Source organism: Echiichthys vipera (genome assembly GCF_963691815.1).
Source record: "Echiichthys vipera genome assembly, chromosome: 5".
Lineage (NCBI taxonomy): Eukaryota > Metazoa > Chordata > Actinopteri > Perciformes > Trachinidae > Echiichthys > Echiichthys vipera.
Window position 1 is genome coordinate 8652516 of NC_139830.1, and position 26472 is coordinate 8678987.

Here is a 26472-nt window from a genome sequence, read left to right on the forward strand (position 1 = left end):
AAAGCCCGTCTCTGGAAGGGAGGAGGGGAGGGTGGTCTCAATCTCTGCTAAGAGGCTACTTTAAGTCCCCCAACATAAGCACATTCACAGATGTCTCTGCACGCGTAGAGCCGTGTCCCACCCGTCACGACAGAGCAGCCTGTTCTCTGTGAACCAACGAGCCACGGACAGAGAGGAACAGAGTGGGGCAGAGAGATACAAAGAGAGGTAGAGTGAGTGGATAAGGGAGGGAGGGAGACAGAGCAAGAGAAAGAAGAGGTGAAGAGCCACGGAGCAAAAACAAATACATCGTTGCTACTCTGACGTCTCCCCCTCATGCGCCTGTTTCAGCCTGTGTGAGCGCAAGAAGAGGAGAGAGAGGGAAGGGAGGAAAATAAAGCGTGTCCTCTCTTTGCCTATTGCCTTCTTTTTTTCCCATCTCCATCATCCAAGGCATGAAGGCGGGTGTCAGCTGGCACGGCAGAATAAAAGAAAGGGATGCTTTGACTGCTGCCTCTCTTTCGACAAGGGACAAGGAAGAGGAAGGGGGGGACAACTCACATCGAGGACAAAAACAGGATTTCTAGAATGAATGGGAGTCCTTCTACCGCACGCACTGGGAATAGCAGTCTCACACTGAAGTCACTGAATGAGGTAAAAATAATGATAACACTTTATCTCCCCTTTTCTCTGTGCCTGATTGGTTGGTGGGGTCAGATATACATCTAATGAGCACTTGAAAGCATGTATATAAGCTTGATAGAGATTAATCAATTTCCATGCTGATCAGGTTTGGAACAGCAGCGGAGGAGATTGCCATCTTTGTCCCTGGGTCGCTGCGTGCAGCAGCATGGTGGAAGTGAGACGGAAAATCTATGCATGTTGCATGCCGCAGAGAGGCAGTGTGAGTCGGGGGTAGAGAGAAGAGTAGTGTTGGCCTGATGAAAAGAATTGCTGATAATCCTCATGATGAGCATTTGGGTGCTGAGAGGAGGATGGAGAGATTTTCTTTAAACTGATCAGCAGAGCTGCTGATGCACAAGGTCCAGTTAGAGTTTGGATTCAGTAAGTTCAGCTGATAAATGCAAATGAAAAAATGTGAAATCCGTCACCTTTGATACACATTAAAAATCATGTGAAAGAAATAAAACACACGAAAAAGGGGGAGGTTAAAGGGAACAAAATACAGTGGATGTTTTATTAAAGCAAAGTCTGACAGAGCATTTCACTGGTGACTCTGGGGAGCTGTAGACTTTTGTAGTCTTCAAGTCAGAAAATAACAACTTGTCCACAGAAGCGAACGAAAAAGGGGCATTGGCTTTAGAAAAGGAAAGCTTGAGTTGAAGTTAAGTGGGCTGTACGTTCTCATTTCTGACACCTAGCCCTGGCTGTGAAAAGATGTGGTTGTTCTGCTGACCAGCACAGGTGCTCCCTGATCCTGGGGAGAAGAAACAACAGTGCATTGTTTCAATTCCTGTTCCACTTCTGTCCTCCAATGAGGCATCATTTTTGCTGTGATGATCATGAACTAGAAAAAAAGACAGTCAGGGGTAGCAGTCTAGTGTGCATGTGAAATGTACGTTGGCAAAATCAATATTGCAGGGTTCAGTGCTTAATTATATGTGTGTTTGTGCTCAGCAGTGACTCTCTGTAGTCATGGTGGAAAATATTGCACGGTGCGGTTACAGTGCCAAAGGTCTGGGCTTCTGTCCTAAGTCCTTACCCGAACATCAACCCAACTGTCACTGGAAGTTCTGACTGGTCCAGTCATAGCACACTGACACCCAGCATGACATCAGGCATATTGGGTAAATATGTTGTTTTCAAGCTCATATTTTCCCAATGAAGCCACTGTGTCTGAGAAAAATGGCATCCCAAAAAGACAGGAGAACAGAGGCAATATTGATGCATTCACTCTTTGTGGAATTGTGTGTGCACCTGCGGGTGTCTATTTGTGACATTACATGGGGAACCCAAACTGGTCACTGCAGGTCTGTGTATGTATTTATCCATACTCGGAAATACAATGAAACACACAATGACTTATATGACCTCTTATATTCCTCCTCATCTGTCCTACGGCAGCAACACCTGGCGCCCATTTCTCAGCCTGTACAGTATACTCACATGCATTGAAGCTGTGTGTGAAACCAGCTGCTCCTGACATGGGTGTTAGCATGCTTCTATAGTGCTGCACTCTCTGACCGTGTATATATTTAGTTTCTGCTCAGTCTGGCAAAGTCAGCAAATACTATCCAGTTCTCATTTATGGAAGCGGACGGCTTGTCATTTCATTCTCAGTGTTCATGGTTGCCCCCTCTCCTTGGTCATACAATACACAAAGTGCTGAGGGGCTAAAATGACACACACACACACACACACACACACACACACACACACACACACACACACACACACAGAGTTCTGTCACTGTAACTCATGATTTACAGTATGATGTAAAAATAGAATAAGGCATACTGACAATAATAATAAATGTGTTATAATAATATAACACATTTATAAATCAGTCATTTATTTATTAATTTCCATTTTAATTGTCAACAAATATCGTATCAATGCTTTATTTGTGGGTTATAACCCTTAGAATTCATAAATGGAATTAACCTTTAATTGGCTTGGTTTGTAAATCCACAATTATAGGCTTTTCTAGCATGAATAGAGCTATTAAAGCATTTTATGTCTTTAATCAACTTGGAAAAGACCTATCTAAGGTCAAACAATATTAATTGGAGAGCTCATTAAGTCTTGATAAACAATGCTTCAATGTAAAATGGCACCAAATTTGACCTTTTTCTTCATTTAGAATAAAAAAATAGGGAAAATTGTACTATAAATGTCATCATAAATAATTATACAATATATAAACATCATCTTGTATTGCAGGTGTTGCATGTCCATATGTTGAGGACACGTGTTTGTCACCGATAGCTCAGCAGCATTTCACACATCGTTACACAGCATAATAAAGTGCATGAAGCACAGCAAGACGAAGGGATTAGACTCTGCACAAATGTTTCGAAAGCCATGGACAAGGCTGCAAATGTTTAGAAACAGAGGCAAATTTGTGGGTGCATGTAAAGTATGTCAACCTACTCCAAAAGCCCACGGATAAAGGTTTTTGAACCCCCACTTCACTGGCATTTATGTTTGATGTGTGTTCTGTAGGTTTCCCTTTGAAGGTAGCTGAACTTCTCTGCAGATTCAGTCATGGAGCTACCCGGCCTGAGGCAACAGAGGAGCAAAGCTGCTGCCATGAGAATAAAACATGGCTTACATCACAAATACAACAGATACTCTACGTATATGGCTGAACAACATACAGTACATAAAGTATGTGCTTAGGTACATATGGGTAGATAGAACATGAGCAGGTCTTATACACACTTACACAGACAGCTACATGGGCTCTCACACCCTGCTCTTGTAATTATTGCCATTGGAAGTGATGATTCTATCTGATGAATATTAATGACTGTTTCCAAGAGGGATGCCACAATAGTCTGATCTTTTACTGACGACAATCATTAAGTCTGAATCTAAGACACATGTAGAATGTAGGTGTCATCTACTGTAGTTTGCATGTACCTACCTGCTGCAGACATACTAGAATACCTATGTGAGGTTTACATTTTCGTACCGTAAAAAATACCAGCAATGTTACAGTTGTATTCTTTCATCAGCAAGCTATGACTTATATACATACATATATATATGTATGTATGTATACATATATATGCTCATACCAAAAGAACCAGGATGTTTCATTCAGTAAAGGGCTGAAGTTCTCAATCCAAGTTAATGAATTAACAAAAAAAGTAACACTCCTCATTCCAGTTTACTGAAAAATACCACAATTTTTTTTTAAAAAGGACTAGATTAGGCCTCCTGCATCCAAAGTGTGTTGTATTTCGGACAGCATCAACAACAAGAGCAATTTAGAGAACGCTTCTGGTAATGGTATGCAAAGAGAAGCTGTGTCTTGAAAAAAACAAAATAATTGTCCTGGATGTTCATGATGCACTATGTTCTTTTTCGCATATTACTTGATTTTGTTCAAATGGTAAGAGGAAAGCAAGAACTACATTAATAAGTACAGGTTGCTTGTAATAATGACATTTGCTCAATAATATAAGTCCGTCTAGTTAACAGTCAAAAACAACAGTTGCATGGTTTCACAATGGTGATACCAAAGGCAGGGGCTTAAAACACATGCGTTTTTTTAATGAACAGCTTAGAAGCAAAGTCATAGCAAAATGAAACTAAGATCAATCTGTTGGGCCTTGCAGCAGTGCTGTCGTACCTCTATGGATTACACTCCATGGGGCACTTAAAATCTGTCTGGCTGCCCATTAAGACAGCCACTATCCTGGCTCATTAATGTCCTGCAGAGGAATTAGAATAAACTGCGCTCCACAGACTTGTGCTGGCAGAGGCTCTCTGTCTTCTCTCCAGCAGCTTTTCTCCTTCCAGAGACAGCAGTTGTTTGCTTGCGGTACATCAGAGTAGCTCGGAGTGACCAGCAGCACAGAATAATTAGATGTTCAATTCCCCCAGACTGCTGTAGCTGTACAATTCATCTTGACTTGTTTCGGCAATTTCACCAAAGGTTGCCAAAGATAATCACGACATCACCACGTACTTAAATGTGAAATCCGGTTTGAACACTGAGGATTATGAGAGGAGGATGGAACGCTATCCTTGAACTTGGGAAGCAATAGGAGTCACAATCAAATGCATTGAAATCAAAGGAATGGAGTAGTTAAAGTGTGATGAAAGCTGGATTTTAATTCGTTTTTTTGTCTTCAGAGTGGACTGAATGTTGTGCTTTTGGTTATTTGTCTATTGCCTAATGTGTCTGTCGGTGTCTCCCTGAGGTAGCTATGTATGATTGCTCTTGACTCTGACCAAGGCACCTTTTGTAAACCTTGTCAAACTGGAGGTACTTCGGAAAATGTGTACATTGAGGATCATAATTTATTCAATGGGGAACCAGGTTAAAAACCCGGTCAACCTCTCAAATGTTACATTATTGCTCATGTCAAGAGTAGAGACCCTGGGTTTGATTGCTCTCATGTTGATGCTGTTTCAGTTAATTCCGTCCGCAGATCTCCACTTCACTTCTATTTCATCATTGTCAAACTAAAGCTTGTGTGTAACACAGAAAACATTGTGCTAGTTTGAACAGCTACACTAGAGCATGTTTCCTTTTTCAGAACTCAAGGAGGAATTTTTTTTGCAAACAAAGACCTCTAACAAGCGACGCCTTTTGCATCTGCTGAATACGTTCTTTTTGAGTGTCAATGAAATGCAACAGCATAATTTCTGTTTCACAGGGATTTGCTGCTAAGACTTGTAATGCTGTTTACTGGTTCAATCGATAATACTGCACATTTCAAATAAGTTTCCCCTTTTCTTAATGATTTTTTTTGGGTATAATCTCATTATGTGCATTTGTGGTTACCCATGGTCCCTGGGGGCAGTACTGCTGTGTTAGAAAAAAAATAAGGTATTAGGGACAGCTGGCAGTGTGGTATCAGTTGTGTTCACATTCATCAGGCCTGCTGAAGATTAGAAGACGGAGCGGAGATGCTACTGGAGGCATATCGTATGTGCAGCCACACAGCGTACTGTTCACACACAAACACACACACACATACACACACACACACACACACACACACACACACACACACACACACACACACACACACACACACACACACACACACACACACACACACACACACACACACACACACAGACACACACACAGTCCACACTAATACCCACAAACACAAAGCAAAGCCTCTGACCCAGCCCTCGAGCTTTACCTCCCCCACTGTCAAACCATATTCTGCCACACACAGTGACCAAGAACAAAGAGGAAAACACTTATTTCTTCACTTGTATCTCGAGATATTTTCTTTGAGTGTAATAATAACATTATAGAGCGAAAACGAAGAGCCCTACTGTCCTTTATGGCAAAATGAGCTTAACCTATAATCAGCGTGTCTACTGTACAGCAGAGCATTCAGCTTGGAAGGAGGAGGAGATGCTCAGAGCAAAATGTTAGCCTTATAGTATACTATATGTGCCTAATAGTAGGTATCTGAGCTGAAGGAGGCTGACATGATCGTTTCCCATAATGACAGAGGGCTTCCTGTGTCATCACTCTGTCCATGCAATGATGGTGTGACCTGACGGTGTTTGTTAAACAGGTATACTAAATACATATGTGTTGTGATAGATCTATGCTGACCTAAAAAATCAAGCAATGTGACTACATAATTCCTAATTTCTTTAGGTTGGAATCAGATGTGAGGAGAAATGTCTACAAAAGTTACCAAAGTTGTTATTTCAACCTGACGCTCATTAATATCGACATCCTTAACCAGAGTGGAGTCTGTTTGCAGCTAAGACCATCAAATATAAAAAGATTTTGGAAGTGAATCCATGTAATACTTTTTTTGTCTGTTTGATAAACATCCAGTTTCCTCCCGGGGAGAGCTGCGGTAATTACTCACAGATTAGGCAACAGCGATGGCAAACACAAGGCACAACAAAAACTCCTGGTTTTGAGGCACAAACAAGCTCACTCAATTACCCTCTTGAGAAAATCCTTTAGGCTTTGTCGTAAATCCCTCAGCTTTAACAAGAAGTGTCCCTCCACCTCTGCAGGGGGAAAGGGATCACCTTAAGAACACACTTATTTCAGTATCCTCCTAAACACAACACTGGCCAGTGATCACCATTACCTGGTGTTGCTCAATGCACAGGTTTATACTGTAAGCATCACCTAGTTGCAACAGCAGTGGAAGTAAGTGTATCAAATGTAAAATGCAATAATTTGAATCAGTGACTACTCAAAACCCTTCCTGCAAAAGCTGAAAAATTACATTTACAAATTAGAGCAAACCCTACATCTAAATAAAGTGATCATATACTGAAGAGGTGTTCCTGTTACAGACAGCATTACACACAAACAATAAACACAAAGTGAGTGGCATTTATAGATGAACATCTCTCTCGCACCTAATAAACCATATACTGATGGTCAAAATAGATTAGGTAAAGCACTAATAGGAGTAAAGTGGACAGTATAGGGACAAGTGAACAAGACCATTTGTTTCTTGCTTTAGCCTGTAGTCAAAGCGTGTTTACACTGTAAACAATACTCATCTTTCCAATGGGATCTTTGGATCTTTTGACCCCTTTGTTATACAGAAAAGCAACAAGATGATTTTACTTTTTCAAAAGTAAATCTTGACTCAAGAATTTGAGGGCTGCTATAGTGTGTATAGACAAAAAAAAACAAAAAACATCAACATGTTTCTCATGGTCATCATTGGCCATACTCAACTCCTACTGTAGGTGGACTCCATACTGTGTTCAAGCTGTGTCGGCTTGCATTGTTGGATACAATAGAGAGAACTCGTGCACATATTTTCTATATGGAAGGTGTCAACTTTTGGTATTTCACCTTACAGCAGCACAGACTTGACATTGCAGGATAGATTATTAGGGTAGAACTGTCATATTTTACGGTGTTCAGGGTGACAGTGACGTCCACTAAATATAGTGAACAATCCAAGTTAGCCCACCAAGGTAATGTGCAAAAACTACACTAAAAATGGAGCAGAAATGTGCACATTTTTTGAATCTTTGACTTTCAGGGGACAGCAGTCAATAAAAAGACACTGCACTTGTTAATAGGTAGGGTCTTGATGTGTATTGAATCCAGTGAGTGCTAATGATGCTACCAAAGTATAAGAATTCCTGAATATACTTATTTCTGTTGCGCTTGATAAGAGGAACTGCTCTGGTGTACCCACAAATAGGAATCAGTCCAACATAAATCTAGGCTCTTGAATGACTACTTAATTCTTTTAAGTCAAGTTTTGTGATATTTCCACCATATTTGCTACTAACAGTTAATTGTAACAGTAACAAGTGAGGTTATAGAGCACACCATTGACTTACACCCCATCTCACACTGGGAGGAAGTTGGAAAGAGTGTTTCTGTCATTGCATCATGTATAAAGGCCTCTAATTTCATCAAAGTGGGTGTTAGCAGATTCTCAGTGCAAACCTGATGCACAAGCAAACATGGGGGTGACCATTGCCATCTTTTTGAGTTGTAAGGTCAAAAGAATTGATGAATGCCTTGACGAGGTTGTTTTTGGCATGTAGTTAGTTTACTTTATTGTAGCGTGATAGATTCAAATACGACTGCACCGCCTTCCACCCCCACAGCTCAGTCCAGCAGTTTTGTGTAAGCTGCTGCTCTGGACCTCTGCAAACAGCTGATGAGTGCAAAATAAGAAGAAATGCCAGGGTTAGCGCATTATGGCTTCCATTTTCTAAATGATTTTCTAGATCTGAGACCAATCTGATTTACTAATCTACACCATGAACACGCTATTAAAACCATGACAGTTTTTTTTTCATCCATCGATGCTGAATGTGCTGAACTCATTTTCTGCTATGGTGCAATCATCCTTGTTACACAGTATGAAATAGGATTGGCACAGAGAAGGCTGTCTGGTTTTGCCATTCATAGTTACTAGAGGTAATGTAGGCAGCAGTTGTGACTGTTTTGACTGAGTGAGATGGATAAGCACTCATTTGCAGCGGGGGAATCATTCTAGATTAAATATTGATGGTTGTTTTTCCTTGTGTGGTATATTTACATTTCCAGACCAACACAGTAGAGTAGCTCAATTTTTCAGTACAGGGAGATATTATATTTTTATTACACTTCGTCTTTATCTTATGTAAATTATTTCCAAATATCCAACTTCTGTCAAGGTCAGAAATTACTGAAATATTGAAACATTTCTATAGCTCAGCTTTTGTCATTGCTCGCATGGCATTTCATGTGCAGCAGGCGCCAATTACCTCTCACTCAAAGTGTCCCTGATGAATAATGAGAAGTTGTCACTAATGTACAGATAAAATGTGGGTTGTGGGCACTTCTATTCACATGAAATAATTCCTGTCAAACCCTCCAGCTCCCAAGGAGGGGAATCCTCTTTGACGCCGTTGTAAGAAATCCAACTAATTTCCAAAAACTGATGTAATTTTAAAAGTTTTAAAGCACAAGGTGACCTGTTGAAGCATCTACCGTGCACATGTATCGCCCCCCGCTTTGGGCTTTAATTAATAGTTTTATAAGAGCAAAGAGCAGCAAGTCCGACCTGCGTTGCACAAGCATTAATTTGTTGAGCTTCTTGCCTATAAAAATTAATTACCGTGAACAAGCTGTAAAATACAGATACAAAATAAAGAGCTTAAACTGTTCATGCTCATAATCACTTCCATAATCATTTTATTAGTGATGTCGCTGTGTACCAAAGAAGACTGGCAAGTTATGAATAAGGTGGACTTTAATTGTTGTGATTTAAGAGTTACTGACATATGCATTTTTGTTCGCACAACATTGCTTGAGGACAGACAGATGCCCGTCCGCATTCCTCCACACTTTTTGCTTACCAGCAGGTTTGTTATGCAGTTTACATATACAGTCCTGAGGGCTGCAGCATGAGAACCCTCAGGCAACATCTACGGAGCCTGTCCCTACCATCTGACTACAGATATGTTGGCCATAATATTATCGTTTTGAGAATGTCCATGGGAATTAGAGCGGAAGCTGAGCAATGACATGTGCAATCATACCATGTAAGCAGTGGTTTGTATCAACTGGGGTTTAGTGCCCCTTCATGTCCTTTATGTTCATATTAAGGGAAATCATTTCCAAAGTGTAGTTGGAATATGGCATTATGTCATCTTAACACGCACATCTTATGACCAACTTAACACTATGACATAACAGTCAGCTATTGTTGTTGAGTGTTTCAGTGATTTTGGAATGGCTCGGTCTAACTTTGCCCAGAGCTACCAATAACATATTATCTCAAAACTCTAGTACAGTTTTAGAGGATTTCAATGAGAGTGGATCAGGACTGTAGTCTTTTTGTTCCCATGAGAGACTCAAGTGAATGTGTACTGTTTATTAAATATGGAAGAAACGGAGCAAATGTATGCTGCCTGACATATTTGTTGCAAATTACTAATGCAAACTGTTGCTGAGTCGATATAGTGGTAGTTCCATTAAATGACAGCATCATAATGGCCGACTAGAACGTGTGCGCCATTTGCACTGCACTGACCGCACTGACCACATGAAACATGAAACGCTCACATCCGTTGACATACACAACAACTTCAATCAAGTCTGGGACATTTGACTTCAGAATGAACTGCAATGATGAATTTTCCCGAGTTTACCTCATTAATGCCTCCTTTTGATTTCAGTACATATTTAGTGATTAAGTTTGAGGGCTTATTACCTCATCATTGTGAGGAAATGTAAACTCATATGAACTAATGAATATGATGAAAGCACATCATTGTAGTAGTGCAAACACAGACACAATGAGAACCTAGTTACAGTAATTACATTTCTTCAAGCCGTGAATGGATTTTAGAATATTTTGTAATCATGAGTGTGTATGCATGCATAAGTTTCATACATATGGGCCTAGTCCATTCTTTGCATGCATCGATGCACCACATTATTTATCATTATTTAAATGGGTTGATTTGAATGAATGCCAAAAGGCTGTCCTCGGTTACATGCAGCTCAGTGTAGCGTCATTGCTAAAGATAACTAAAGACAGAACAATGCTGACGATAGGAGTTGAGTTATAATACGCAGTGGGTTGGAGGCCTGAAACAAATGCCCTTGTGTGATTGATTACACGCTACAAGCTAATGAGATAAACAGAGCTTGAATCGATTCAGTTGGAAAAGAATCATGCCAGAGGGGTATATGCAGCCGTGTGCAATGGCTGTATTGACACGCTCATATTCAAAAGAGCCAATGCAAGAGACCAAACTGCGCTTTTGGCTGAGAACAGAGCTCTGTCCTCTTCCGCTGCATGGAGTCATTTCCCACACCATTGCAATCAGGGTCAATGCTGCTCAAATCAAATGTTAGCAATGGGATCTGACATGCTGGGTACTTACCACTTAACAATCACTGCTAAGAAAACCTTTTTCTATTCAAAGACAAACAAGACATGTGCTGTGAAGCAGGTAATTCTTGCATTAACAAAGTGCATTACAGTACGAGTATGGATGACCGTCAGACTAATTTAGGGACTAACTGCCGAAACAGCTGCAGGCATTGGCTCATTGGCAAATGACAGCCTCACTGATATTTCAGGTGTGGTGCATTAACCAATTAAAACCTTCCTGCCTCACCAAGATGACTCTAGGAGGATGAGCAGGGCTCGACACTAGGTGTGAAGTTGTCTGTGCTGCACGCAGTTACTCAGAATTAATGGACAGAGTAAGCACAGGGTTTTGGAGAAGTGAATACCTGGTCTTCTTCTCATCACCTAAGATTACTGTTCTACTACTTCATTGCAACATGCAATTTTGTTCTGCTGTCAGATAATGTACAATCATTTTGTGCTCTGGGTTCTTCAAAATATTTGTGTTCTTATGTGTTCATCTCGCTGCCACTCGCACTGTGAAAGGCAACTAAAATGTGGGTTTCAGGATCTCTTTACAATTTGACATAGACTTGCACAGCACAACAAAATACAAAAGAGTTGATTGTTTTATTTGGATCATGCTGGAGCTTCATTTTTACCAGCACTGACATTTTCTGAACCAGGAATCACTACAGTGAAGTTTAAAGCCTTTTGAGGCTCTCTGATGAGCGTAACAGCAGGGAAATACGACCAGCCTCTGGAAGGACACTCAGAGGAGGTGTGTTTAATTGGTTGTTTTATGATTGTGTCACTCAAATCTTGTCTGCACACCAAAAGAAACGAGGGGGCGAGTCATCAGCCATGGAAGACGGAGGGGGAGAGAGGATAATCTGCCAGCATTGGCTTTTTTTTCAACAGAAGACAAAGGGACGAGGGTCTGTGTTGTTTATGTGCTACTAAAGACTTAGAGGGAAACTACAAAATGGCATTAGTGTCCAATTGCATAATAATTAATTTGCTGTGATAGATCGTAAGCCTTTGGGCGGGAAGGCATCAAGGGAGTGGTGGGGTCATCATAGTTCCTCCACAGACAAGCATTTCAAAGAAATAAGATGGCCTCTTTTTTTAATGATTCCAGATTTGCCCTATGAGGGTGACATTTCATTTGCTGCAAATGATTTAGTGTGTGTGTGTGTGTGTGTGTGTGTGTGCGTGCATGTGCCATGTGTGCCCATTAGTTTTAATATTTGGTATGCCTTTTTGCGCCATTTGTAAAATTAATTATTATTATTTTATTTAATATGCAAGATCGATCCCTGGCTGTAAATGAGGCTAAATCGAAATTAAATATGTTAAATAATCATAACACCACAACAGTTTAGAGGTGCTGCCTTTCATTTTTTCAGCCCTAAAGTGCACATTTGCACACATAAAGTCAGGTGGAGTGGTGTACAATCAGTCCCACAGCACTTCTCCAGGTTATTCATTTGCTAATGGAGAAAAGGGGAGAACTCAACACCCTGCAAATGAAGAAGACACATCCACATAGAGACAACATAGGCAAATTAGGACACATATTCACGTGTGACAACAGACACGAAACATTTCGAAAACAAGCTGCGTATCCCATTCACGTGCATCACTTTTTGTTGTCCACTGTGTCATGATATTGCTGTTTTTTTGTGTCGTCAAATTGCGTGATGATGCTTCATATTCTTCGAAACCATGGAGATGTTTCTTTATTTGCTTGTGTTGTGTATATTTGGGGATTTGTGAGATTTTATTTAAAAAAAACTATATAAGGAAAATGTAAAATCTACTGTTTAAATGAGCACAACAAACAAGAATACTCTTTTTGTTCATTTTTTCAGTGAAAAGGACTTCCATGTCCTCTCTGGTTAGTAAAAGAAACAATCGATCAAACAACCTTTGGTGATAATTTGATGCAAATAAGACAAACATTTTTGAATGTAGGGATCGTCAGCATAATAGGTGATAATCACCTATTGATAGGTATACTGTCCAATCTTGGTTTCTAACATGCTGAATTCAAATACAGAGGGGGGGAAACAAGCTTTTATACCATCTACAAAGCGAGGAAAAGGGATGAAAATCAATATGGCTCAATTCATGCCATACTGCAAATGAAGATCATGCATACCACCATAATGGGTATGGATTTCTGGGTGTGTAGCTCATGTTTTATTCCCATGTAGTTCTAAAATCTTTAGTGCTGCAAAAATTGATTGATGAGTGCACTGGGCATGGAGTGCATTTCTACATATTGTGACTTCCATTCCACAACGCGTTCAATCAATGTGTAAAGTACGGAGAAATAGACACTTTGCATGGTTTGGATATACTTTTTCGAGTGGAACCTACTACATCACTACTGTAAATGTGGTTTTCTGAAGTTTAAAAGGCCGCTGTCAGAGTTGCCTGCTGCTACTCTTGTATAATTTGCAGCTGTCAGAGGCTTATGTAAAGAGAGAATATTGATGAACTTTAGTCTTGTGTTTAAACGGTGGGTGAGACATAATGAGAAAGTCAAACAATGTGTGGAAAAATGCATCGAAGAATAAAGAGAGGAAGAGCAACATTACAATATTTACCATGCTGAGAGAAGCGGGATAGCAGCCTTGAGATGTCTGGCATTGTTTGTAATCAGTCAGACTCCCGCTCTGTATCGGGCATCCTGTGGTGCCTTTGTATGTGTGAGCCTTTCATAGCATAGTGTGTTTATGTGTGTGTGTGTGTGTGAGAGAGATAGAGAGAGAGAGAGAGGGGGTCGCACTGTTTTATCCCACATTGTTTTATATATTTGTGTTGGTGAATAGCTTGTGTGGTATTTGTGGCTGACTAGCATGCTGTTACAAACGTGATTGACATCGAAGCTATCACATAATGACAGTGATTCTGGTCCGACAAAGAAGGGGGAAAGTAGTACTTAGACAAATATTTATTTTTCTTAGATTGCACTGTAATCCTTTAATAATCTTGATACATGTTGTCATTGCATTGTCAAAGGCTTGAGTATGAATTAATTTAAAGTTTGTTATAACCTTTCAATACATGTGAGTTAGCCTTACATATGTAATGTGCGTCATCTTGGCAGTGCCTGACTCTAACTCATGGCAATATCCAAAAATGGATGGAGGTGGAGCATTTGCCATTTACTCTGTACCTGATGACAGCAATTGTAAGTTATTTTGTTGAGAAGCTATTTTTCTAAAATTTCACTCTGAGCAAAATGCTCTCTGGTAAGCAGATGCAGTGGAACATATTTTATGTCTTTATTCTGCTCTATTTGCCTTTTCTGTTCAGACTACAGAGAGATATATAAATCTATGTGATATAAATATAGGCGCAACTGTGGCTCAGTTGGTAGAGCGGGTCGGCAGGGTCGGCAGTTCGATCCCGCCCTACTTTTGTCATGGTCGTTGTGTCCTTGGGCACTTCACCCACCTTGCCTCGTGTGAATGTGTATGACTGCTCTATGTCTAGGGCCGTAGGCGCTGATTAGCTGCCACGCTTCCGTCAGTCTGCCCCAGGGCAGCTGTGACTACTATCGTAGTTTACAACCACCATGTATGTCTGTATGAATGAATTGTACCTGGACTCTGTGAAGCATCTTGAGTACTGAGAAAGGCACTATATAAATCCAATCCATTATTATTATTATTATTTTCCCAGGAGATCGTACCCAGTGGCAGAATTGTAGTTGAAGCCAGGCTTACAGGGAACCAATCTACACACACAGCCATTACATTGTGCAATCAACATTTATGTGTACTTCATAAAGACAAGTTAAAAAGTTGTCTATTGCCACTTTAATAAAAACCCCACACAGGCTCGAGTGCTTATAGAACAAGAATATAACTTTTTGGATCATCTTACATATAATTTAAAGGAGCTGTACTCGAAATACTTGAGTGAACTTGAAATTGCCTTCATGCGGCTCTCAGTCCGCAATATGCAAATAGTGATGTTTTTTTTTCTCATAGCCTAATGCATGGATGAACATCAGCCAGATTTAGGGACTAACTGCTGAATTGGCTTTCCAAACAAACAACAGAGAAACCCAGATGACAGACAGAGAGAGAGAGTGACTTTCTCTGCATCTTTACATAGAAAATATTTGGTTACTGCTTTATTAATGTTCTGAATGTTGATTGCAGCTCCTTTAGGGATTTCACTGTCTCTTTTGTATACCTTTTGTATACCTCAAACTACAGACTAGAGAAAGAGTATGGTCATATTAAAGGTACAGTGTATAAGTCATCAGGTTGCAGCTGTTTAAATTAAGCAACATTAATACTTCGTTGGAGTCCTGGGCTTCAGCTGGTCCTGAAAGCTGTGTAATGAGAGTTTAGTGAGGCTGCACACAACGATAGTGGCACATAATGTCAGACAAAGGTCTAAATCTAAGAAGGTTTAAGCTATTTAGATGCAATGGGGAGCCTTTTAAAGTGTGGCTGGTGTTAAGCTTCACTCCAGTCTGATAAATTCACTGTGCTCAAAGTAGCTTCGTATAAACTGATAACATGCAGGCCGGCACGATGTCAAGTCCTATGATTTTCTCAAGCAAGCACATAAGACATTCAAATTTAAATACAGTATTGAGCATAAGTCAGTACAATATTATAGAAGCCTGTTTAAATACACCCTGCCATCACTGGAGACATGCAACAGCAGCTTTGCTAACCACCAAATCAATATTCCCTTTCATACAGTTTCTTGTTGGCAACAGGGAGAGATAAATTAGTATTGTTGAGACCTCACTATGATCCACCAACGGAATATTTTTCAAGATTATTATCGCTGAGGTCACAAAGGAAAGGTTAAGATTATCTCCAAAATATCATATATCTAAATCATAAAATATGGTGCAAACACTTGTATGTTCAAGAAAAACACGGATTCAGTTGACTTCATGTATATAGATATATAGATAGATATATGTGGTGTCAATGAAACCCTATCAAAAGGAAATTCCTGTTGAGAGCAATGAGAGCCAAAACGAGAGTAGACTTTTAAAAATTAAATTAGTCTACTGTTTGCTGTGATCAAGCATAGTTCAGTTATCACGTTGTATACTCTCCTTATTCTGTAATTGTGCAATCCTGATTCACTTAAAATAAAAGTGATAAAAACCAAAAACAATAATAAAAGTATGCCGTGAAATGTGAAATGAAAATAATCAAGACAATAAAACTAATAATGGTAATTATTTTGCCAGCAGTGCCTCAGTCCAGACATATTGTGTAAGCATTGCAGGAGAGGATATGCCATTATCAAAAATCCCAGATGTTATGAAGGAAGAAGAAGAGACAAAGGCTGAACATTTTCCTCTTTCTCAGTTTAGCACACACGGCACGTAGCCTGCAGAGTTACAAACAGTAAGTTTTCCTACAGCTGAATTATGACAGGAAATGTTAACTCAAATCTATTGGCCCAAGGTAATATCTCAAAGTTAAGAGAAGCCATGCATGATGTCTTTATTCTGTGAAAGGAGACCTTATCCTTAAGGGCACTAACCTACATCTCCGTCCAGCCTTCCAGTGAAACCAGCAGCCTGAACCCATCTGTATGGGCCACGGTTCCGCATGAAAGCACTGAGGTCAACTTAGTGTCAGCTGTAGAGCCCCACTCGCTCTGCTACCAGTATGAGGTCATTGGGAACACGCAGGTGTTTTCTCACATGGTATCACCTTGACTCAGGCACCCCCTGATACCACTGGGCTGTAATGTAATTGCAACACAGCCCGGTGTTAGTGGAGACAGAGCTGAATCAGGGGATGGGGCTGTCAGGATGAACGGACAAGAGGCAATACGCTCAGATTCTATTACTCTTAATTGAAGTGGAGAAAGAAAGAGGGATGGGGATGACATAAAGGGAAGAGGGTGAGATAGATAGAGATAGAGGCAGAGGGAGGAGAAGAACCTGCTGTAATAGTAACCTTATCTCCAGATGAACCTTTGCAGGTATGTGAGAGGTTAATTCAATGTCATGCCAGGGAGATGTACAGGGTCCATTCTGCTGTCTCATTTGGGAGATAGAGGAGAGATGGTATCTCTGCCCATCTGGAAAATAAGGCAGTTTGTTTAAGGATTTATAGCTAACTGTAGATGCATGAAATCCCAAAGGAAGCTTATGTATTTTAACTTGAAAATGAAGTGCAGTCTACAGTAATCCTCTTTCTGAAGTTTCCGAATAACAAGCTCATAAAATGAATATACTTGTACTTTTTTCCACAGCTTTTTTTTTATTAGGGGATTGATAAACTGTCAATAGCTTATGATGCATTAATCCACATTACGTTTAAAGTACAGGCATTTATTTCCCAAAGGTGTGAGACAGAAGCTAGGAGGAGGGAGAGGAGATGCCAGCCTCATTTGTGCTCCTCTTGGCCCTGAGAGAATAGATGTGTTGGGATTTCTGCAAAAGCAGCTGCAGCAGCAAACACACATCTAGGATTCATTGTTTATTGAAGATGCTCTGTCAAAGCTGCGCACCTACAGAACGAAGTATTGACTTATCTGTGACACTTGAAGAGAGGTTGAATGAGCAGGACCAGTGCGTCGAAAGACCAAGAGACTAGAAGTTTGCACATTCTTGAAATATCCAAGCCTGAGCTGTCACAAAGTTTCTATCCAAGGACATATGTCTGACATTCTGTAAATGTTTCACTAGAAACAGTATTGCCTTCATAGTTATTTTGAGTGACATTTCCCTGGGAAAACATTTTCCACTCAACACCTAACATAAGTTTAGAGCTGCTACAGGCTGAGCAAAGATATGAAATACTTCCACAGCATGTAAACAAGTGACAAAACCTGTAAACCTGCTGGTGAAAAATACATCCTGCAAAACGAAAGTGTCTGGGAAAATGTCAACTGACCTATATGTTTGTCCTTGTGTAGGTGTCATGATTTACATTTCACATAATACAGTTTATAATTCATTGGATTTTAATGTCCCGAATGCCTGCCCCATAAACATCACCGGAGGATGAGTCATAATTGACATTGAAGCACAGCCTGGCTTTAGCTTTTTTTTGCAGGTGAGCACTAAGAAATGCATCACTTGGAGCTAATATGCTTACACTTTGTCGTGCACAAAAATAAACCAAGTAGCTTGTGGGAACACTGCCATGTATGTAGATTTAGGCAAAAGTACAAAACATAGCTGAAATACAAGCCCTATTGCCAAATCCCAACCTGAAGCTATTAAGAATCATGTCCAACCAAACTCAAACTAGATGCCCAGCAAGAGTTGTTTGTCTTTAATGTTGTACATCCACAGAAGTTGATGGATGGCAGAGTAAGGACAGAAGCCCTTGCTCCATTCATCAAAACCAGACAACCCTCTTTGGGCCTGGTGGCACAGGTGACAAATGAGGACTGAAACCCCCTGCTGGGCTGTGAAAAGGGTAGGAGCTTTTGCGGATGTCCCTGCTTGGTGAAAAAGGACAGAGACCACTTATATTTGATCCATACGTGCTCCCCTGGCCGCTTATTATGCCCAGTGTTCATAAAATGCCTCTGAACATTTTTGTCTCGAGCAATGAATTGCATGACGAATCGTTCTTTGCACTTTAAGCTGGGTTCAATAAGGCCCCAAATTGGTACTTAAAAGTGTGCAGTGAGAATGAGACAGATGCAGCTGAAGGAGGCTGTGGAGACTTGAAGAGACGTAAATCACATTTTGCATTTGGAACCGCGAGGAGCCAGGCAGAGGGGAGAAGTGATTCTATTTGAACCCCCTTATCAACGGGAGACTTCAATGCATATTGTTAGAAGTCTGTTGAAATGGGAGGGGAGTGTGCTGGTCGCAGGGGAGAAGAGACACATTGACTTAACGTATCGGCCAAGAAATAGGAACATTCCTTTCAAATCTTCTGAAAAATGACTGCTTTTTCTTATAATCCTATGACACTCATTATGTGTGTGTGTATACTAAGCAGTAACATATTTGAATGGAAGTCGAGCCACTTTAAAATTCACTAAAAAAATGGAAAAAAATTGGGTGCAGTGTAGCTCACCTGGTAGAGCATGTGGCCCATACACTGAATGCTGAGTCCTAACTGCAGCTGCCCAGGTTCGATTCCATCTGGGGCTCTTTGATGCATGCCGTCCTCTCTCTCTCTCTCACCTTTCCTGTCATATCACATGCATTCAAAGGCCATAATAATTTATACCCTCAGAAGACAGCATACTGTATTAAATTAACGGCTAAACCTAGTAAAACAGTATGTTAACATTTATGTAAGAGCTTCACAGAGCCCATTAACACATTTTGGAAATAGGTGATCATTCAAAGCACTTTATGGCTTTCTTTACTGCCAGCGTGTAGTGTTGTGAAACAGTAGCAGAACAGTCGAGGCATTACGCTCTCCACAACCACGACACTGCCTCAGTGCTCGACTCTGTGCTCTTGAGTTCTTTCCGGCGCATTAGTGGTCGACATGGAGAATGAGATCATGAAGCCTGAATTGTATGATGTTCAATTCAGCTGTCCTTTATGTGGGGATGGGCTTAGAGAGAGCTAGAAAGAGAGAGTATCTTGTGTAGCTGTGTAGTTTGAATAATGTTGGTCGGCCTAGTATTTGGATTATACTGAACAAAGCAGCAATAGGGCTACCAACTTCATTATCATATTGGGTTACATATCGTGTTCAACATTGGCTGTGATTGATGAGGGAGAAGAGTCTGTTTATTTGTCTTCTTCATCATCATCATTATTATCGTTACAGCTACTATAAGGAATCTCATCAGTCATGTTTCAGTCACATTGTATATCATCCATGCCTTGTACATTAAAACATTATCTATTTCTGAGGCATAAATACAATATTTATTGTGCTGTCCTGTTGGACAGTCCTTGGCCGTCTTCCCTAGATGTCTTCCCAGTATCTTGTGATAGCATTTCCATGATGCTCTTTAAAATTAAGATCCTCTGACTCTTTAATTTTACAATTCAATAAGCTATCTATTCAATTATTTAGTGGTTTGTGTAGACCTTAGCTATTGGTCGTTATCTTAAAGCTATATTAATCAATTTGTGGCATGCTTTGGCGACTAGGACGTAAGAAAACATTAAAACAAGCTAACACAGCTACAAAACCACCACATATCACTAGCTTAGAAGTTGCTACGACTGATATTTTAGAAAAGTGCCCTCTTTCATATTCAGCACACACATCATTTGTAGCTTCATAGCCCTGGTTACCTGAAGAATGTAAGAATATTATTCACTTTATTTTTAGCTGTGTTATGTTCTCCAACAACGCCAGAGAAATATTTCTTGGTATAGTTTGCTAGATACTTGGCTGTGTTCACCAGCTAGTTGCTAACGTGTAGCCTGAGAAAATCGTTAGCACCTTGTCACAATGTCACACAGGCCGGGCAATTACAGCTTGAATGAATTTTTTCTGGAAATATGGGTTATGTGAACACAATGAGTTAAAAGAAAACTAAATAAAGACATAAAAGAGGCTGAGAAGAGAGTTCTCAATTATTTTGACGCTATGAACATTCTCTACTGAAATTAATCTTTTCAGTGAAATGTGCAGATCAGAGGATTTATCTTTTCTAACATCGACAGTTTGCAAATAGATTATGCACAACTGAAACACATCCAACAAGCTCTGTTTTTTCTTGTAAATTCTAGTCTGCAATTAGACCACACTTCTTCCTCCAATATTTGAAATGTGATCTGCTATGTTGGCATATCGCTTCATTAAAACCGCCGTCTCACAAAATACTTGCAATTAGACTGAGGATCTTCTTAATGGCAGGAAACCCCATCCTGCAAGTGTGACACAGGTTGTTTTTTTCACATGGAACTAGCTGACATATTGCAGCTCTGCAGCAATTAAGTAGATGGAACAGGGAAACCAATATAGAGTCCTTTTGCCATGCAGACTCTTCAGGAAACTGGCAAATGATGTGTGTGTCTCTTGGGTTTGATCTCTTTGAGCCTGGCTGTAATGGTGGGATCACACCAGCTGTGATGCCAAATCAGGCCAGGGGTGTAGTGGTGGGGCAATGGCCTACTTCTGGCACCCATGCTAGGGCCACACCCTACATCCATTCCCCTTGCTCAGATCACACACATTTTCATACTCGGCCTTCATTTTGATCTCAACTACACACCTGTAATTTTCCGCGACTGTATTTTGCAAAATCTTCCCACAGACAGACACCTGGCAAAATATGCAAAACAGCTTCTGTTAGTTCCCTCTACAGTCCAGGACCACATTCTTTCATGACATACACACACACACACACACACACACACACACACATGCACACAGAGTCTCACAAGATGAAAACAATACGCGTCACAGTCACGGGCGGTAATAATAAGACAAAGAGGCTAAGATGCTCCATAGCACTGCTGAATTCTCAGTTACTTGGGCACTTTGACCGACTCTTTCACATTACATTACATTTATGTAATGCCAGTATTACAACCATTTATAAATACAGGTTTAAATCTATATGTTAAGGGTAAATCTTTTTTTTTGCTACACGACAAGAGAGAGAAAGCGTGTGTACGTGCACACACTCAAGGACATACACAGGCACACACACTTAGAGTTGGCTTAACTGACTTTGACTCTGACATTCATTTTGCTTTCAGCTTGCAGCAATGTCCCAAATGCAAAGGAATTCCTAAAAGTCTTAAACTTCCCAGGATAATTCTTATCTGCATAGTTTAAAGGATTTTTTATTCATTTTTTTACCCTCTGCATTTGTTGTATGAGGTCTGATTTGCAAATCTTGTTTGGTTTGATGTTAGCACATGTTATTGATTTTTGCTGAGTGCTCAGGGTGGTAAATAATCACAGTGGATAAATTGCTTTTGATGCAAGTTTAGCTTTGTTTACCAAGGAAGGGCTGTTTAATTTCACTATGTGCTTAGTGCTTAAAGCAGCGCCACTTTATATGGAAATCTATTGGATTTGCGAATTTTGTTCAGTTTTTTGCCTGAATTTCGTAAGAAAAACATGATCAAGAAACTGCAATATCATTAACACTGCATTACACTTCATATTACATAACCTCTCTGACCATAATGATGCACTTTAGTTTCTCAGTAAACTACACCACAGTTATCATGATTCCCGTTGGAGTCAACCTAAGTCCTTTAAGTGGCTGTACTCAACATCCAGAGCAATAATATAGACAAATATTTGCTTTGAAAAGATATATTGGAGTTGGCATCTTGAGAAGAGAATGGAGTCACCCTCTGTGCGTTGTGATCCGAGTTTTTCTTTGTTTGTTTGTTAACGTATGTGTGCGTCATCACTATCAGGTGCCTAGGAGTGTCCCAAAACTCCAGGATTTGTTGAGTTATGGAACAGAAACAAAGTTTTTTTCAGTATTTTGTATAACACCTTTACCATTTTAAAGATTGTTTTGGAAACAATACAGTGTAGATATTATTTACACATTTTCATATTGCAACAATACACTGTCTGCAATGTCGTATAAGTGTAACCATACTAATGTCAAGGCAGAGGAAAATGATAAGAGCGTATCTTTCTCCACTTCTTACATAGATTTAAAGTGAAAAATATGTTATTTTAAAGTAGGTTGTATTCAGTTGAATTGTGATTTTGATTCATTCACTTAATTTTGTCCACTGTAGTGCAGTCGCAAACACTGTAAAATAGCTGTACTTAGCTAACAACATGCACTGATGATTTGGACTGTGGAGTGTAGCTGTGTATGCATGTACTAGAGCTCAGATACAGAGAGATCTTGTGAACAACTCTGCATGCCTCTACTTTTCACTTCCATTCAGACTCAAGACACTTTGCAGAGAGAATTATAACTCATAACTATAATCTCCTACAACCACAGCCTGTCAGTTTTTAAAATGTTCAAGACATGCTGTAGTATTCAAAGTAAAACATTTTCCTAAGCCCTTGGAAGTGTGAATGTGATAGTTGCAAGAAATTGAATGTACTTTTCTAGCTTACGGGAAATGCATGTGTAATAAGAGAGACAGTGCCCCTTACCTGCTGATTAAATGTTTCAGCTGTGAGCTGCATGCCAAAAAATGTCAGAAATGCAGGTCTTACACCACAGCTGCCCCTTTGAGATCAGATAAAAAGGGAAGCTTTAGACCCCCATGCCCTCCAATTCAATGTCAGTCACTTACACAAAGGACAGTTTTTCTGTGGCAACACTGTGGAGAATTCGAGGTCTCATACCCGCTGCTCCAGTACATCCTATCAGTCACTTCATAAAGTCGGTTTTTCCCTTTCCTTTTGCTTTGAGCAAGTGTTACGCATGGTTGAGTGTCCACAGGGAGCCTCAGTGAACATGCAGTCTCGGTGTGACAGGTCAGTTCCCAAATAGAGGTTACTCCTACAACACTTAACCACGGACGACATACCTATATACCTACATTAACACAGCAGACTTAGAAATGCATACTGCACGTGCATGCATGTACTGTAGGCCTATGCCACGTGTCAGAAAAATAGCCATCGCGATAAGGTTAAATGGTGGAACACGCTTGTGAAGTGCGCTTAGGATAGGTAATTGGATTCAGCAAGATAATCACAATTCAAATCTCTCTCTGCCATTAATCTGTTTAGGGAAATATCTAGATCAAATTATTTATCTTTTCTAAAATCGACAGTTTGCAAATTAGATTCTATACGTCTGGAATACGTCCAACAGGCCAGTTCACAATTAGGCCACACTTCTACCTCCCACTCTGATGTGACCGGATATGACGGTATATCCTTCCCTTCATTAGATTTGCCATCTAAAAAAATATTTGCAATTAGAATGAGGATCTTAATGGCAGGAAATCCCATCCTGCAAGTGAGACAGAGGTTATCTCTTTCGTGGACTGAGCTGACATTTTGCAGCTTTGCAGCAATTAAGTGGAAGGAACAAAGAAAGCAATACAGAGTCATTTCCAGGCTCAGGCTTTCCAGTAAACTGGCAAAGGAAAGACGTCTTTAGGCCAAGATTATGGTGTGATCTCCTTAGGTTTGTGGCTGTAATGGCTTGCACTCTAGAGATCTTCCATCTGACAAAAACCTTTATGTTAAAGCCAAGTGCAAAGGTCTGGAATGACAGCCACAGGAGTGTATCAAATCAATTAAAAGATCTGTCAACAGTCATCACAGAGTGGTTTTCTTTTTCATTATTTGTAGATTCTATGGAGTAGAAACCTCATTATGAAATATAAGGTCAGTATGAGTGGCTTGCAGACTTTTAGCAAATAGAGCCTGCGGGGGAACATAAAATATGCTGGAATCCACATTTTATAAAGTTTTGTGGGAAAAAGCCTCTCCCAGCCCTGTCTAATCAACTATCAGATAAATTAACTTGTACTCTGTCTTCCAAATCTTTCAGCATGGATTCAGCAACATCCTTAACACAATTTGTTTCCCCTGCTCCTCCGTCAGTGGATGCCAAGTGACAACAGTACTGTATCAAATCAAGATGAGCTGCCTCTGTAACTCTCAGCAACTTTTTCACCAGTCCCCAGTGACGCCATATGTTGTTGTAACTGCAGAAGAAACATCATGTAATAGAAAACGCAGAGGTCAAAATACCCTGATTCAATGTGAGGCCTGAAAGAGCACTGTGAACTAGGCAGTGCTCTGTTAGGCCTGTGTAACAGGGTCTAACTTCTCTTGACTATACACAGTATATGATATTTGTGACAGCCAACAGTCTCTGCGTTGTGTGTGATGACGGCAGTGGACTAACGGCTGAAAGTTAGACTCAAGGACAGCGAAGAAACAGACACAGACAGCTCCACTGTCAATTATTTTATTTTCCAAAGGCAGAAGGAAGCATGTACATTACATAGACATACCAAAGGAAATACGTATAAAATGAGGCAGTGAGTAACAAACAAAAGTAAACAATCTTACCTTGGAAAGAGTGGAATTTCCTTGATCAGTTCCTTAGACCCATCAGAATCCCCCGTTACACCTGCTGATGGCAGATGGGGGCGGCTGCCTCGTCATTTGTCTCTCTTCTGATCGGAGCCATCAGCGGAGATTCATCTCATGAGAAATACGCTTTCCGCTCACACAGTTTCTGTCACAAGTACTCATGTCTCAAAACTTTGACTTGATGGACAGATGGATGGATAGATAGATAAGAACATATATTTTTGTTTATAGAAATGGAAATAAATGACTTGAAATAAACATATGTAGCTTGTTCTTGTAGCGGGCATTACATAAAGCCCATTGTTATATTTAAACCTGGTGTAGGAGTCATCATGCACACCACACACCACTGCTTTTCAGGCAATGTTGTGAGGGAACTGTTAACCAGGTCTTTATCCAAATGTGGCAGGTTGTCCATGCTATGCAGTAGCAGTGATCCAACAAGGACATCCATGTTCTTCTTAATGCCTCCCCACTCACTAAGATTACTTAAGCCCCATGTTTTACAGGTGCTGGGGCCCTTCTATTTCCCCAAGCCCCTGTAATTATGCACACTAGGAGTATGAACCATATGATTGTGTTCTACAGCAGAAGGTATATTACCTTTTTAGAGTGTCAAGGAGAGTACCTCGGGGAGCAACTTATAATTGCAGCTGGCACAGGATTCAATTCAAAGAGCGCATTAGACGGATTTTCTTATTGTTTGCTTGAGTGCACTGGCGGCCACGGTCGTGTTCAGACTGCCAGTGTGCGACTGTGGAGTGAAACATGTACTGTAGGTAATGTGATATATGATTAGAGGTCAGCTCATATGCAGAGTCATTCATTGCAGTGTAGGAACACACTTTATTGTCCCAACAGTAGCCAATAGACTGTATTAAGGCACTTCATATGTTTGACAAAATAATTACATTTTCAGAACTTACACATAAGTCAAATGTTATTTATCAATGTAAGTCCTACAGTCATTACAGTAAAGTTCATCAGAGGGTTCTGTTGGTTACTCAGTCTACCATTTCGGTCCAGACTGATAAATATCTGAAGAACTATGGGATGGATTCTCAAGAACTTTTTCACATTCTTGGTCACTGGAGGTTGAATCCTACCTACTTTCCCTCTAGCGCCATCATGAGGTTGACATGTTGGGTTCAGAGTAAACCTTCTTGCCAACTATTGGATGTATTGCATAAAAATGTGTTTCACACTATTTCGCTATTGGCTGGTACAATGTAAACAGAACATGATAGAAGGTCATTGTCAAACCTGTAAAAAAAATAATATTAAGAAAAGAAAAGAAAATATTTATCCTGACTAAATATATATGTTTTTTATGTAAAAGCAATACTTTCTTCTGTACCCCTCAAAACGCCCCATGGGCATATTATTATTATTATTATTATTATTATTATTATTATTATTTTAAATGTAGCTTTTAATGAAGATTCTACATATTCAACCTTTAACTGTGGGGATGTGTATACAACTGCAATCCGTGCATCACTAATGTTACTATCTGAATAATGTGCCCTTTA

General features: G+C 40.1%; 1 protein-coding gene across 3 annotated transcripts in view; it reads left to right on the plus strand.

Moving 5' to 3' along the window:
* Positions 1 to 244: 244 nt before the first annotated feature.
* Positions 245 to 26472, plus strand: part of LOC310947264 (galactosylgalactosylxylosylprotein 3-beta-glucuronosyltransferase 1) — a 70701-nt gene continuing 44473 nt past the window's right edge. For all 3 annotated transcript variants that reach the window (XM_083914039.1, XM_083914041.1, XM_083914040.1), the window contains exon 1: positions 245 to 633. The gene's annotated coding sequence lies outside the window, so the exon portion shown is untranslated. The remainder of the gene's footprint in view (positions 634 to 26472) is intronic.